This window comes from Triticum aestivum, chromosome 4A, assembly GCF_018294505.1.
Source record: "Triticum aestivum cultivar Chinese Spring chromosome 4A, IWGSC CS RefSeq v2.1, whole genome shotgun sequence".
NCBI lineage: Eukaryota > Viridiplantae > Streptophyta > Magnoliopsida > Poales > Poaceae > Triticum > Triticum aestivum.
Genome location: NC_057803.1, coordinates 466676203 through 466692908, shown reverse-complemented (window position 1 = coordinate 466692908; position 16706 = coordinate 466676203).

Below are 16706 nucleotides of genomic sequence, written 5' to 3'. Positions count from 1 at the left end.
GCCACATGGCATCAATCCCTCTTCAGAGTTGTACTGCTGGATCTACCTCAAATGGTCTATCTGCCGTCTTGTAGCGACCCGACCTCAAACGGTTAAGTCCCTGTGCTTCAGTGTCATCCCTGGATCGATAATGCTGACACACACAGTACTCGAAGGATTTATAACAGAGTAACAATCACACACTTATTACATAGAATGTCTCATAAGAGAACTTATTACAATAAATATGGCTTAAGGCCATATAATACGATAACAGCGGAAGGCTTGGAAAATAAAGTGAGTCCATCAACTCCAACGGCATAGCTGAGCTGCACGGCAACGACCTAACGAACCTTACTCCTCGTCTGAAAAGTCTGCAACATAATACGTTGCAGCCCGAAAACGAGTCAGCACATGGAATATGCTGGCAAAATAACAAAGTAGAGCAAGAACTGACTAATGCTATCATTACATGCATATTTGGCTGGTGGAAAGCTCTATGGTTAAAGTTTTGTGTAAAGCCAATTTTTCCCTGCAACAAAGGAATATATTTCATCTAACTATCATGGTAGTTGAAACATCATTGAGAAGGTTCCTCCAACTCAATCCCAATTAAAAATAATTATCAACCCAACAATATTAATTAGAGTGATGAGATACATATGATAATCCAAGTACTAGATACTCAAGATGTCCATAACCAGGGACACGGCTAACCATGATTAGTTTGTACACTTTACAGAGGTTTGCGCACTTTTCCCCACAAGATTCGATCTCCTCCATTGGATTTCTCGCACTACCTGATGTTTGAGAAACGGATGACCGAGACACAGTCTTTCAGACACAGTCAAACGGTGTATCGAGTATGGTGAGTCATGAGCCTCCTGAAGTATTAACTTCATGTTTTCTATGTTATTGGGCACATAAACACGGTCCTCAAACCACAAGGTGTCGTGTTCATCCTCACGAAAACCTTTGGCCTTTCCTTTGCTCATTCTCTCTTCTATCTCAGCGATCTCTTTGTCATCCTTCTGAGCTTCTCGAATCTTTCCTAACAATGTAGACTTAACTTCCATTGTTGCAACAAAACCTCTAGGGACAATCTCCAATCAAAGTTCCCTGAGATCCTCTGCCAACTCCTTTGGCAATCCTGCGCTTATGACTGTGTTGGCATAACTCTTCCGGCTCAAAGCGTCTGCTACGACGTTGGCCTTGCCTGGATAATAGTGAAGCTTCATGTCATAATCCTTTATAAGCTCCAACCATCTCCTCTGCCTAAGGTTCAGCTCCTTCTGTGTGAAAATGTACTTGAAGCTCTTATGGTCAGTGTACACATCGCAATGGTTTCCAATAAGGTAATGTCTCCAAGTCTTCAACGCATGCACTACGGCAGCCAACTCCAAATCATGTGTGGCATAATTTAACTTATGCGGTTTCAGTTGTCGCGAGGCATACGAAACAACTCTTCCGTCCTGCATCAGTACTCCTCCAAGTCCTGAGTGAGAGGCGTCGCAATACACTTGGAAATCCTTGCGTATATCCGGCAGAATCAGTACTGGGGCTGTAGTCAGACGTTTCTTTAACTCCTGAAAGCTCGCTTCGCATTCTTCTGTCCAATTAAATTTGGTATCCTTCTTTAATAGCTCTGTCATTGGCTTCGCAATCTTGGAAAAAATCTCAATGAATCTCTGGTAGTATCCTGCGAGTCCAAGAAAACTGCGGATCTCGCTAACTGAAGTGGGTGCCAACCATTCAGTGACTGACTGAACCTTGGTGGGGTCTACTGCTATACCTTCTCCTGATATAACATGTCCAAGGAATCCAGCTTCTTTCAACCAAAACTCATATTTGCTGAACTTGGCATACAACTGATGTTCCCTGAGTTTCTCGAGAACTAAACGCAAATGCTCCTTGTGCTCCTCTTCATTCTTCGAGTATACCATTATATCATCAATGAACACCACAACAAATTTATCCAAATACTCCATGAACACCTTGTTCATCATGCTCATGAAATAGGCAGGGGCGTTAGTCAGTCCAAATGACATGACCGTATACTCATATAACCCGTACCTTGTGGTAAATGCGGTTTTAGGTATATCCTTCTCCCGAATCTTCAGCTGGTGATATCCTGATCGCAGATCGATCTTCGAAACCACCTTAGCTCCTTGCAACTGGTCAAACAAATCATTGATCATCGGCAGTGGGTATTTGTTCTTGATCGTCACCTCATTCAATGCTCGATAATCAACAACCATCCTTAGAGACTTATCCTTCTTCTCAACCAAAAGCACTAGGGCTCCCCATGGTGATGAACTCCGTCGGATGTAACCTTTCTCCAATAACTCCTTGATCTGCTTCTTAATCTCCTCTAGATCATTTGCGGGCATCCGGTAGGGTCTCTTTGATATTGGCCCTGTACCTAGCAATAGCTCTATCAAAAAATCGATGTCTCGATCTGGTGGCATGCCTGGTAACTCCTCTGGAAAAACATCTGGGTAATCCTTCACTACAGGCACTTCCTCCTGAACAACTCCCGTGAGGATATTTACTTGGCTCCTCCTAGGCGCATGCCTAGATACATACTCGATCCTTTTTCCCTCCGGGGTGGTGAGATAAATCGACTTACTAGCACAGTCAATGCTTCCTCCATACTTTGACATCCAGTCCATGCCTAATATCACATCCAATCCTTGTGACTCCAAAATTATCAGGTCTGGCGGGAAAACATGGCTACCAATGATTAAGGGTATCCGGTCGCACCATCGGCTAGCCATATACTCTGCTCCAGGTGAACTTACTAACAGAGGGGTCCTAAGGGCTTGAGTTGGTAGTTTAAATTTATCCACGAATCCCTTTGATATGTATGAATGTGATGCACCAGTATAAAAAAGAACAAGGGCGGTAAAAGACTTAACCAAAAACTTACCAATAACTGTGTCTGGCTGCCCTTCAACCTCCTCCACGTTAACGTGGTTCACTTGTCCTTTGTTGAATGGATTGGGCTTCTTCCCAGCGCTCCCATTACCGTTTTCATTCTTTGCTTCAGTGCACTCTGTGGCATAGTGTCCAGTCTTCCCGCACTTGAAGCAAGTAATGTGACTTAGGTCTCTTTTGGCGGGTGTGGCTGGATTGGAGCGGTTTTGATTGTTGCTTGCTCCATTCCCAGTCCCATTCTTGGAACCATTGTGGTTATGCGAACTTCCTCCGTTGTGGTTATGGCTTCCATGGTTATGAAGAAGTCCTCCTGAGTTCGGGGTTAGATGAGGCTTCTGCTGGGCTCCTGAGTTGTTCCTTCCTTGTCCATACTTCCTTTTGCGGCTCTCAATTTGCTGCTGCTTCCCTTTAATCATAAGAGCCTTGTCTACCAACTCGTGGTAGTTGTTAAATTTTGCCACCATCAATTGCATGATCATCTCATCATTCAGCCCTTCCATAAACTTCTCCTGCTTCGCGGCATCTGTGCCCACATCGTCAGGGGCATAACGAGACAGCTTACTAAATTCATCCACGTATTGCCCCACAGTACGGTTCCCTTGGTGCAAGTTGCGAAACTCATGCTTCTTCATGCTCATAGGTCCCGCTGAGACATGGGCGGTGCAGAATGCTTGCTGAAACTGATCCCATGTAACAGTGGCTATAGGGTAGGTGACTGTGTAATTCTCCCACCATGAGGCTGCTGGTCCATCCAACTGATGTGCGGCAAAACGCACCTTCTCAGCATCTGTACATCCTGCAGTGGTTAATTCCCTTCCAATCCTGCAGAGCCAATCATCTGCCACTATCGGCTCGGTGCTACTGGAAAACACCGGCGGCTGCAACCTCAGAAAGCGGGCTAAGTTGTCAACTGGTGGTGGTGGTGGTGGGTTGTTGTTGTTGTTGTTGTTGCTGCCTTGGTTCTGAACTAACAACTGGATCAGTGTATTCTACTGTTGGATCAACTGGGTGAGCTCCGGTGGGAAGGTAGATCCGGGGTCACGTCTCGGAGGCATCTGAGGGTTTTAGAGGGAAGAGAATAGAATAGAATGAGGTCTAGTGAGAGAAACACTACCCATATGCACATGAGACAAACACAACCATATCACTCAATCAATCAAGCAAGGGCATACAATCGATCTATCTATCGTTACGAAAGTGCTCGGACTATACTATATACATGGTGGAATACTACTACTGATGTGGTGGTCTACTAGAAATATTGATCGGTCGAAGACTCCATGATGTCCGCTCCAGCTTCATCAACATAGTCATCATCGCTATTGTCGGGGTCCGAGTCGGTGTCGTCGATGATGATGTAGTCCTCAGAACGAATCTCTTTGGGTTCATCGTCTTCTCCTCCTAGAGCGGGGTCTCCCATGAATACTCCTAGCTTCCTTTCCAGATCATCATTCTTCTCCACTAGTACGACGGTTTCCTCCTCATAATCTTCACGAGTAGCCTTGAGTTCTTCCTCCACTTCTGTGATCCTTGTCATCACCTTCTTCAGATCTATCATGCCTGCGCACATCTGGTTCTCGTGGCGATGAATGTGCTGGTTTAACTCCTGGATGAAAGCTGCGATTGATCTACCCTTCCTGGTGCTGATCATCTCCCATTGCTCATCTCGGCGCCCACAAATCTGGTAGATAGTATCCTTAAGATCCTTATGGTAAACTTCTCCAATGCGTCCCATGGTGATGTGAGCCGCCATACTCTTTCCTAGACTCCAGGTTGGTGCATCAAAGGAAAATTCTATGGGTTTAGTGACTGGCGCGAATGTCCTTCCTGGAACTGGAACTTGAATCATCCATCGCTCCTCTTCTGGTAAAGTGGCGTTGTAAGTCCCGGTGAAGCTTGGTATTCCAATGTTCAAGTACTTAGTGACTTCCTTCAAGTGTCGTCCAAAAGGTGCTTCTTCATCCGGTTGTGCAAACTTGTTCCTTGCGTCTGCCATCCTAAAGAGTAGAAAATGGAGAGGAGTCAGAAATGAGAAGAGAGCAGTGATCTAGGGCTTTAGCTTAGTGGTCGTGTCCTACACTCAGCGTGTGCTCTGATACCATCTTGTAGCGACCCGACCTCAAACGGTCAAGTCTCTGTGCTTCAGTGTTATCCCTGGATCGATAATGCTGACACACACAGTACTCGAAGGATTTATAACAGAGTAGCAATCACACACTTATTACATAGAATGTCTCATAAGAGAACTTATTACAATAAATATGGCTTAAGGCCATCTAATACGATAACATCGGAAGGCTTGGAAGATAAAGTGAGTCCATCAACTCCAACGGCATAGCTGAGCTGCACGGCAACGACCTAACGAACCTTACTCCTCGTCTGAAAAGTCTGCAACATAATACGTTGCAGCCCGAAAACGGGTCAGCACATGGAATATGCTGGCAAAATAACAAAGTAGAGCAAGAACTGACTAATGCTATCATTACATGCGTATTTGGCTGGTGGAAAGCTCTATGGTTAAAGTTTTTCGTAAAGCCAATTTTTCCCTGCAACAAAGGAATATATTTCATTTAACTATCATGGTAGTTGAAACATCATTGAGAAGGTTCCTCCAACTCAATCCCAATTAAAAGTAATTATCAACCCAACAATATTAATTAGAGTGATGAGATACATATGATAATCCAAGTACTAGATACTCAAGATGTCCATAACGGGGGACACGACTAACCATGATTATTTGTACACTCTGCAGAGGTTTGCGCACTTTTCCCCACAAGACTCGATCTCCTTCGTTGGATTTCTCGCACTACCTGATGTTTGAGAAACGGATGACCGAGACACAGTCTTTCAGAAGCATTAGGTCTAACCCCGGGTAGACAGTACCAACCTACATCCCTCTACATCTGCTAGCCTACCACTGGAAGAGGTCATGCAACTTACTCAACTATACTAGAGCCCATAATAGCTTGTGGCTGCACACAAAAGTTTCTAGCATGAAATATCTCAGTTCCCTTTGAGCCTGGGTGGCGGACCTTAGGATTATCACACGGGTACTCCGGGATATCCTAGGACAACACTGGATTCTCTAGGTGCCCGACAAGCAATCCACCCAGATCTGTATTAAAGTTGCCACCTTAAGTTGAACCATTAATTAACAATCTCACATCTGTCATGGATTCACTCACCCAAACCACGTCTACGAGCATATCATGGCAATATAAGCAATATGTAGAAGTAACTCCCAAGGGTTTGATAATAACAGGGCAATAGGTTCTACCTCATCAACTACTTCCCGATCCCACATGTTATCAAGTCCTAACCATGCAATGTTTGAGGGTTGAAATAATGCATAAAAATTGGGTGATAAAGGGTATGATCAAAGTGTTACTTGCCTGGCTGATGATCCGCAAAACCCAGAGACTCGTAGTAGCACGCTTCGCACTCTGGGTGTTCTATTGCAAACAAACAATAGCATACATAAGCAATCAAGCAAAGACGCACGGGTAAAGCACGAATAGGAAGATCAAACCAGAAAGTTCAACTTAAGAACTCCGGTTTGCAAAAAGAATCAAATCGAACGGAGCAACGAAACTCAAACTGCGAAAGAAACAAGATCCGATTACTAATCTGGACTAAAGTCAAATTTTACTGTATCAAAATCTTGTTCAAGTTGGTTAAACGGAAAGAGGGCTTCGAGACGAAGATCTAGGCGCTTGAATCGCCTGATTTCGATAAACAAGCGAAAAGATAAACTAAAACAAAAATCGGATCAGAAATCACGATCGAAAATAATAGCAGAAAATCCGAAAAAGAAAAAAATTGACGAACAGGCTAACGAACGAACGTTCGCTGTATGTGGATAACGAATGAACACCGTTCGTTAAAACGAACGTATGGACGAACGTCTGCTAAGTAACTAAACCGAGAAAACCAGCGAACCGATCTAAAAAAATAAAACTATGGTTTTTTTAAAAGCCGACGGTTTTACCTAAACCGAAAAAAACCCGAGCGGCTCCGGATCGGATCGGATCGGCGGCGGCGGCTCCGGTGGCGTGAGGTGGGGCTGCGGGGTGGCGACGACGGCGGGGCGGTGTGGCGTGGTGGCGGGGAAGTGCGGCGCGGTGGTGGGGCGGTGCGGCGCGGCGGCGGCGGCGCAAGGCGAGGCGAGGTGCGGCAGGCGGTGACGGCTCCTGCTGCTGCTTGGCAGCGGCGGTGGTGGCGGTTTGGGGCGGCGATGGCGGGGTATTTAAGAGGGGGAGGGGCGGGGTCGGCTTGGGGAAGGGGCGGGAGGAGTCCCGGGCGGCGACGGGGGCGGCTGCCGTGTCCTAGCCAGACTCGGGCACGGGGAGGCGGTGGCGCGGGGGTTGGGCCGGCCTGGCTTGGCTGGGCTTCGGCCCAGTCGGGTGCTGAAGTTTTTTTTAAACAGATTCCGCCGAAAAAAAATCCTAGAAAAAAAATAAAACAAAAATCTAAAAATGCCAAAACAAATTTTCACCGTCTAAAAAAATATTTAGAACAAGATGAACATTTTCTTGGCCTTAAAATGCAATTTTGAAAACGTGCAATTTTTCTAATGCAAATAAAATTGCAATAAAATCCAAATAAAAGCAAATATTTGATTTTAATATTTTTCCTCCAATATTTCATTTCTTTTGGAGAAGTCATATTATCTCCTCTCATATATTTTAACATGAAATATTTTCAGAGAGAAAAATAATTAAAACCAAAAATCCTCGTTTCAATATTTGATAAAAATCAAATATGAAAACAGTGAAATCCCCAACTCTCTCTCCGAGGGTCCTTTAGTTGCTTAGGATTTCGAGGATCAAGCCAAAATGCAATAAATATGATATGCAATGATGACCTAATGTATAACATTCCAAATTGAAAATTTGGGATGTTACACGTCGACGCCACCACGGCGCCACACAACTTCCTCCTTCTGCGCGAGTCCATCTCCGCGCATCATACGTCGAGTCTCCACTGCGCCATGCCGCCGAGACCCACCATAGATGATACTGTTGATGCCACACCGCTCCACCTACATGCCATCTCGCGTCGACTCTGTGAAGGAAATATGCCCTAGAGGCAATAATAAAGTTGTTATTTATATTTCCTTATATCATGATAAATGTTTATTATTCATGCTAGAATTGTGTTAACCGGAAACTTAGTACATGTGTGAATACATAGACAAAAAGAGTGTCACTAGTATGCCTCTACTTGACTAGCTCGTTGAATAAATGATGGTTATGTTTCCTAACCATAGACATGAGTTGTCATTTGATTAACGGGATCACATCATTAGAGAATGATGTGATTGACTTGACCCATCCGTTAGCTTAGCACGATGATCGTTTAGTTTGTTGCTATTGCTTTCTCCATAACTTATACATGTTCCTATGACTATGAGATTGATGTCTACTACACAACCTTCTTCTTGTAGACGTTGTTGGGCCTCCAAGTGCAGAGGTTTGTAGAACAGTAGCAAATTTCCCTCAAGTGGATGACCTAAGGTTTATCAATCTGTGGGAGGCGTAGGATGAAGATGGTCTCTCTCAAAAAACCTGCAACCAAATAACAAAGAGTCTCTTGTGTCCTCAACACACCCAATAAAATGGTAAATTTTATAGGTGCACTAGTTCGGCGAAGAGATGGTGATACAAGTGCAACATGGATGGTGGATGCTACCTCTTGAGCACTGCGTTGGTTTTCCCCGAAGAGGAAGGGACGATGCAACAAAGTAGCGTAAGTATTTCCCTTAGTTTTTGAGAACCAAGGTATCAATCCAGTAGGAGGATACGCGCGAGTCCCTCATACCTGCACAAAACAAATAAATCCTCGCAACCAACGCGAATAGGGGTTGTCAATCCCTACACGGCCACTTACGAGAGTGAAATCTGATAGATATGATAAAATAATATTTTTGGTATTTTTGTGATAAAGATGCAAAGTAAAATAAAGGTAAAGTAGAAAGCAAAGGAAATAACTAAGTAGTAGGAGATTGATATGATAAAGATAGACCCGGGGCCATAGGTTTCACTAGTGGCTTCTCTCGAGAGCATAAGTATTCTATAGTGGGTGAACAAATTACTGTTGAGCAATTGACAGAATTGAGAATAGTTATGAGAATATCTAGGTATGATCATGTATATAGGCATCACGTCCGAGACAAGTAGACCGACTCCTGCCTGCATCTACTACTATTACTCCACTCATCGACCACTATCCAGCATGCATCTAGAGTATTAAGTTAAAAACAGAGTAACGCCTTAAGCAAGATGACATGATGTAGAGGGATAAACTCATGCAATATGATGAAAACCCCATCTTGTTATCCTCGATGGCAACAATACAATACGTGCCTTGCTGCCCCTACTGTCACTCAGAAAGGACACCGCAAGATTGAACCCAAAGCTAAGCACTTCTCCCATTGCAAGAAAGATCAATCTAGTAGGCCAAACCAAACTGATAATTCGAAGACTTGCAAAGATAACCAATCATACATAAAAGAATTCAGAGAAGATTCAAATATTGTTCATAGATAGACTTGATCATAAAACCACAATTCATCGGTCTCAACAAACACACCGCAAAAAGAAGATTACATCGAATAGATCTCCACAAGAGAGGGGGAGAACATTGTATTGAGACCCAAAAAGAGAGAAGAAGCCATATAGCTACTAAATATGGACCCGTAGGTCTGAAGTAAACTACTCACACTTCATCGGATGGGCTATGGTGTTGATGTAGAAGCCCTCCGTGATCGATTCCCCCTCCGGCGGAGCTCCGGAACAGGCCCCAAGATGGGATCTCGTGGATACAGAAAGTTGCGGCGGTGGAATTACGTTTTTGGCTCCGTATCTGATCATTTGGGGGTACGTGGGTATATATAGGAGGAAGGAGTACGTCGGTGGAGCAACAGGGGGCCCACGAGGGTGGAGGGTGTGCCTGGGGGGGGGGGGGTAGGCGCGCCTCCTACCTTGTGGCCTCCTCTTTTATGTCTTGACGTAGGGTCTAAGTCTCCCGGGTCTTGTTCGTTGAGAAAATCACGTTCCCGAAGGTTTCATTTCGTTTGGACTACGTTTGATATTCCTTTTCTTCGAAACCCTAAAACAGGCAAAAAACAACAATTCTGGGTTGGGCCTCCGGTTAATAGGTTAGTCCCAAAAATAATATAAAAGTGGAAAATAAAGCCCAATAATGTCCAAAACAGTACATAATATAGCATGGATCAATCAAAAATTATAGATACGTTGGAGACGTATCAAGCATCCCCAAGCTTAATTCCTGCTCGTCCTCGAGTAGGTAAATGATAAAAATAGAATTTTTGATGTGGGAGTGCTACTTGGCATAATTTTAATGTAATTCTTCTTAATTGTGGTATGAATATTCAGATCTGAAAGATTCAAGACAAAAGTTTAATATTGACATAAAAAACAATAATACTTCAAGCATACTAACAAAGCAATTATGTCTTCTCAAAATAACATGGCCAAAGAAAGTTATCCCTACAAAATCATATAGTCTGGCTATGCTCTATCTTCACCACACAAAATATTTAAATCATGCACAACCTCGATGACAAGCCAAGCAATTGTTTCATACTTTTGACATTCTCAAAACTTTTCAATCTTCACGCAATACATGAGCGTGAGCCATGGACATAGCACTATAGGTGGAATAGAATGGTGGTTGTGGAGAAGACAAAAAAGGGAGAAGATAGTCTCACATCAACTAGGCGTATCAACGGGCTATGGAGATGCCCATCAATAGATATCAATGTGAGTGAGTAGGGATTGCCATGCAACGGATGCACTAGAGCTATAAGTATGTGAAAGCTCAAACGAAACTAAGTGGGTGTGCATCCAACTTGCTCGCTCATGAAGACCTAGGGCATTTTGAGGAAGCCCATCATTGGAATATACAAGCCAAGTTCTACAATGAAAAATTCCCACTAGTATATGAAAGTGATAACATAGGAGACTCTCTATCATTAAGATCAAGGTGCTACTTTGAAGCACAAGTGTGGTAAAAGGATAGTAGCATTGTCACTTCTCTCTTTCTCTCTCATTTTTTTGGCCTTCTCTTTTTTATGGCCACTTTTCTCCTTTTTTATTTTTCGTCCGGAGTCTCATCCCGACTTGTGGGGGAATCATAGTCTCCATCATCCTTTCCTCACTGGGACAATGCTCTAATAATGATGATCATCACACTTTTATTTTTCTTACAACTCAACAATTACAACTCGATACTTAGAACAAAATATGACTCTATATGAATGCCTCCGGCGGTGTACCAGGATATGCAATGAATCAAGAGTGACATGTATGAAAGAATTATGAATGGTGGCTTTGCCACAAATATGATGTCAACTACATGATCATGCTAAGCAATATGACAATGATGGAGTGTGTCATAATAAACGGAACGGTGGAAAGTTGCATGGCAATATATCTCGGAATGGCTATGGAAATGCCATAATAGGTAGGTATGGTGGCTATTTTGAGGAAGGTATATGTGAAGGAAACATGCCCTAGAGGCAATAATAAAGTTATTATATATTTCCTTATATCATGATAAATGTTTATTATTCATGCTAGAATTGTATTAACTAGAAACATAATACATCTGTGAATACATAGACAAACAGAGTGTCACTAGTATGCCTCTACTTGACTAGCTCATTGATTAAAGATGGTTATGTTTCCTAACCATAGACATGAGTTGTCATTTGATTAACGGGATCACATCATTAGGAGAATGATGTGATTGACTTGACCCATTCCGTTAGCATAGCACTTGATCGTTTAGTTTGTTGCTATTGCTTTCTTCATGACTTATACATGTTCCTATGACTATGAGATTATGCAACTCCCGTTTACCAGAGGAACACTTTGTGTGCTACCAAACGTCACAACGTAACAGGGTGATTATAAAGGTGCTCTACAGGTGTCTCCGAAGGTACTTGTTGGGTTGGCGTATTTCAAGATTAGGATTTGTCACTCCGATTGTCGGAGAGGTATCTCTGGGCCCTCTCGGTAATGCACATCACCTAAAGCCTTGCAAGCATTGCAACTAATGAGTTAGTTGCGAGATGATGTATTACGAAACGAGTAAAGAGACTTGCCGGTAACGAGATTGAACTAGGTATTGAGATACCGACGATCGAATCTCGGGCAAGTAACATACCGATGACAAAGGGAACAACGTATGTCGTTATGCGGTTTGACCGATAAAGATCTTCGTAGAATATGTAGGAGCCAATATGAGCATCCAGGTTCCGCTATTGGTTATTGACCGGAGACGTGTCTCGGTCATGTCTACATTGTTCTCGAACCCGTAGGGTCCGCACGCTTAAGGTTTCGATGACAGTTATATTATGAGTTTATGAGTTTTGATGTACCGAAGTAGTTCGGAGTCCTGCATGAGATCGGGGACATGACGAGGAGTCTTGAAATGGTTGAGACGTAAAGATCGATATATTGGACGACTATATTCGGACTTCGGAAAGGTTCCGAGTGATTCGGGTATTTTTGGGAGTACCGGGGAGTTACGGGAATTCGTATAGGGCCGTAATGGGCCATACGGGAAAGGAGATAAAGGCCTCAAAGGGTGGCCGCACCCCTCCCCATGGGCTGGTCCGAATTGGACTAGGGAGGGGGGCGCCCCTTCCTTCCTTCTCCTTTTCCCTTCCCTTTCCTTCCCTCCTACTCCTACTACTTGGAAGGGCTCCTAGTTCTACTAGGAAAGGGGGAATTCTACTCCCGGTGGGAGTAGGACTCCCCTAGGGCGCACCATAGAGAGGGCCGGCCCTCCCCCTCCTCCACTCATTTATATACGGGGGTAGGGGGCACCCCAAAGACACAACAATTGATCACTGATCTCTTAGCCGTGTGCGGTGCCCCCTTCCACCATAATCCTCGATAATATTGTAGTGGTGCTTAGGCGAAGCCCTGCAACGGTAGAACATCAAGATCGTCACCACGCCGTCGTGCTGAGGGAACTCTTCCTCGACATTCTGCTGGATCGGAGTCCGGGGATCGTCATCGAGCTGAACATGTGCTAGAACTCGGAGGTGTCGTAGTTTCGGTGCTAGATCGGTCGGGCCGTGAAGACATACGACTACATCAACCGCGTTGTGTCAACGCTTCCGCTTTCGGTCTACGAGGGTACGTAGACAACACTCTCCCCTCTTGTTGCTATGCATCACCATGATCTTCCGTGTGCGTAGGAAAATTTTGAAATTACTACGTTCCCCAACAGTGGTATCAGAGCATAGGTTTTATGCGTTGATGTTGTGCACGAGTAGAACACAAGTGAGTTGTGGGCGATATAAGTCATACTGCTTACCAGCATGTCATACTTTGGTTCGGCAGTATTGTTGGATGAAGCGGCCCGGACCGACATTACGCGTACACTTACGCGAGACTGGTTCTACCGACGTGCTTTGCACGCAGGTGGCTGGCGGGTGTCAGTTTCTCCAACTTTAGTTGAACCAAGTGTGGCTACGCCCGGTCCTTGCAAAGGTTAAAACAACACCAACTTGACAAACTATCATTGTGGTTTTGATGCGTAGGTAAGAACGGTTCTTGCTAAGCCCGTAGCAGCCACGTAAAACTTGCAACAACAAAGTAGAAGACGTCTAACTTGTTTTTGCAGGGCATGTTGTAATGTGATATGGTCAAGACATGATGCTAAATTTTATTATATGAGATGATCATGTTTTGTAACCGAGTTATCGGCAACTGGCAGGAGCCATATGGTTGTCGCTTTATTGTATGCAATGCAATTGCGCTGTAATGCTTTACTTTATCACTAAGCGGTAGCGATAGTCATGGAAGCATAATATTGGCGAGACGACAATGATGCTACGATGGAGATCAAGGTGTCGCGCCGGTGACGATGGTGATCATGACAGTACTTCGAAGATGGAGATCACAAGTACAAGATGATGATGGCCATATCATATCACTTATATTGATTGCATGTGATGTTTATCATTTATGCGTCTTATCTTGCTTTGATTGACGGTAGCATTATAAGATGATCCCTCACTAAATTATCAAAGTATAAGTGTTCTCCCTGAGTATGCACTGTTATGAAAGTTCTTCGTGCTGAGACACCACGTGATGATCGGGTGTGATAGGCTCTACGTTCAAATACAACGGGTGCAAAACAGTTGCACATGCGGAATACTCAGGTTAAACTTGACGAGCCTAGCATATAACAGATATGGCCTCGGAACACGGAGACCAAAAGGTCGAGCGTGAATCATATAGTAGATATGATCAACATATTGATGTTCACCATTGATACTACTCCATCTCACGTGATGATCGGACATGGTTTAAGTTGATTTGGATCACGTGATCACTTAGAAGATTAGAGGGATGTCTGTCTAAGTGGGAGTTCTTAAGTAATATGATTAATTGAACTTTAATTTATCATGAACTTAGTCCTGGTAGTATTAGCATATCTATGCTGTAGATCAATAGCTCGCGTTTAGCTCCCCTATTTTATTTTTGATATGTTCCTAGAGAAAACTAAGTTGAAAAATATTAGTAGCAATGATGCGGATTAGATCCGTGATCTGAGGTTTATCCTCATTGCTGCATAGAAGAATTATGTCCTTGATGCACCGCTAGGTGACAAACCTATTGCAGGAGCAGATGCAGATGTTATGAACGTTTGGCTAGCTCAATATGATGACTACTCAACAGTTTAGTGCACCATGCTTAAACGGCTTAGAATCGGGACTTCAAAGATGTTTTGAACGTCATGGACCATATGAGATGTTCCAAGAGTTGAAGTTAATATTTCAAGCAAATACCCGAGTTGAGAGATATGAAATCTCCAACAAGTTCTATAGCTAAAAGATGGAGGAGAATAGCTTAATCAGTGAGCATGTGCTCAGATTGTCTAGGTACTACAATCGCTTGAATCAAGTGGGAGTTAATCTTCCAGATAAAATAGTGATTGACAGAATTCTCTAGTCACCATCACCAAGTTAGCAGAACTTCGTGATGAACTATAATATGCAAGGGATAACGGAAATGATTCCCGAGCTTTTCATGATGATGAAATCGATGAAGGTAGAAATCAAGAAAGAGCATCAAGTGTTGATGATTAACAAGACCACTAGTTTCAAGAAAAGGGCAAAGGGAAAGAAAGGGAACTTCAAGAAGAACGGCAAGCAAGTTGCTGCTCAAGTGAAGAAGCCCAAGTCTGGTCCTAAGCCTGAGACTAAGTGCTTCTACTGCAAAGGGACTGGTGACTGGAAGCCGAATTGCCCCAAGTATTTGGCGGATAAGAAGGATGGCAAAGTGAACAAAGGTATATTTGATATATAGATTATTGATGTGTATTTTACTAGTGTTCGTAGCAACCCCTCGGTATTTGATACTGGTTCAGTTGCTAAGAGTAGTAACTCGAAACAGGAGTTGCAGAATGAACAGAGACTAGTTAAGGGTGAAGTGACGATGTGTGTTGGAAGTGGTTCCAAGATTGATATGATCATCATCGCACACTCCCTATACTTTCGGGATTAGTGTTGAAACCTAAATAAGTGTTATTTGGTGTTTGCGTTGAGCATGAATATGATTTGATCATGTTTATTGCAATACAGTTATTCATTTAAGTAAGAGAATAAATTGTTGTTCTGTTTACATGAATAAAACCTTCTATGGTCATACACCGAATGAAAATGGTTCGTTGGATCTCGATCGTAGTGATACACATATTCATAATATTGAAACCAAAAGATGCAAAATTAATAATGATAGTGCAACTTATTTGTGGCACTGCCGTTTAGGTCATATTGGTGTAAAGCGCATGAAGAAACTCCATGCTGATGGACTTTTGGAATCACTTGATTATGAATCACTTGATGCTTGCGAACCATGCCTCATGGGCAAGATGACTAAGACTCCGTTCTCCGGAACAATGCAGCAAGCAACAGATTTGTTGGAAATCATGCATAATGATGTATGTGGTCTGATGAATATTGAAGCTCACGGCAGGTATCATTATTTTCTGATCTTCACAGATGATTTGAGCAGATATGAGTATACTACTTGATGAAACACAAGTGTGAAACATTTGAAAAAGTTCAAAGAATTTCAGAGTGAAGTGGAGAATCATCGTAACAAAATAAAAGTTTCTACGATATGATCACAGAAGTAAAATATTTGAGTTACGAGTTTGGCCTTTAGTTAAAACAATGTGAAATAGTTTCACTACTCACGCCACCTGGAACACCACAGTGTAATGGTGTGCCCGAATGTCGTAACCGTACTTTATTAGATATGGTGCAATCTATGACATCTCTTACTGATTTACCGCTACCGTTTTGGGGTTATGCATTAGAGACAGCTACATTCACGTTAAATAGGGCACCATCTAAATCCATGGAGATGACACCGTATGAACTGTGGTTTGGCAATAAACCTAAGCTGTCGTTTCTTAAAGTTTGGGACTGCGATGCTTATGTGAAAAAGTTTCAACATGATAAGCTCGAACTCAAAACGGAGAAGTAAATCTTCATAGGATACCCAAAAGAAACTGTTGGGTACACCTTCTATCACAGATCCGAAGGCAAGTTATTCGCTGCTGAGAATGGATCCTTTCTAGAGAAGGAGTTTCTTTCGAAAGAAGTGAGTGGGAGGAAAGTAGAACTTGATGAGGTAACTGTACCTGCTCCCTTATTGGAAAGTAGTTCATCACAGAAATCGGTTCCAGTGACTACTACACCAATTAGTGGGGAAGCTAATGATGATGATCATGTA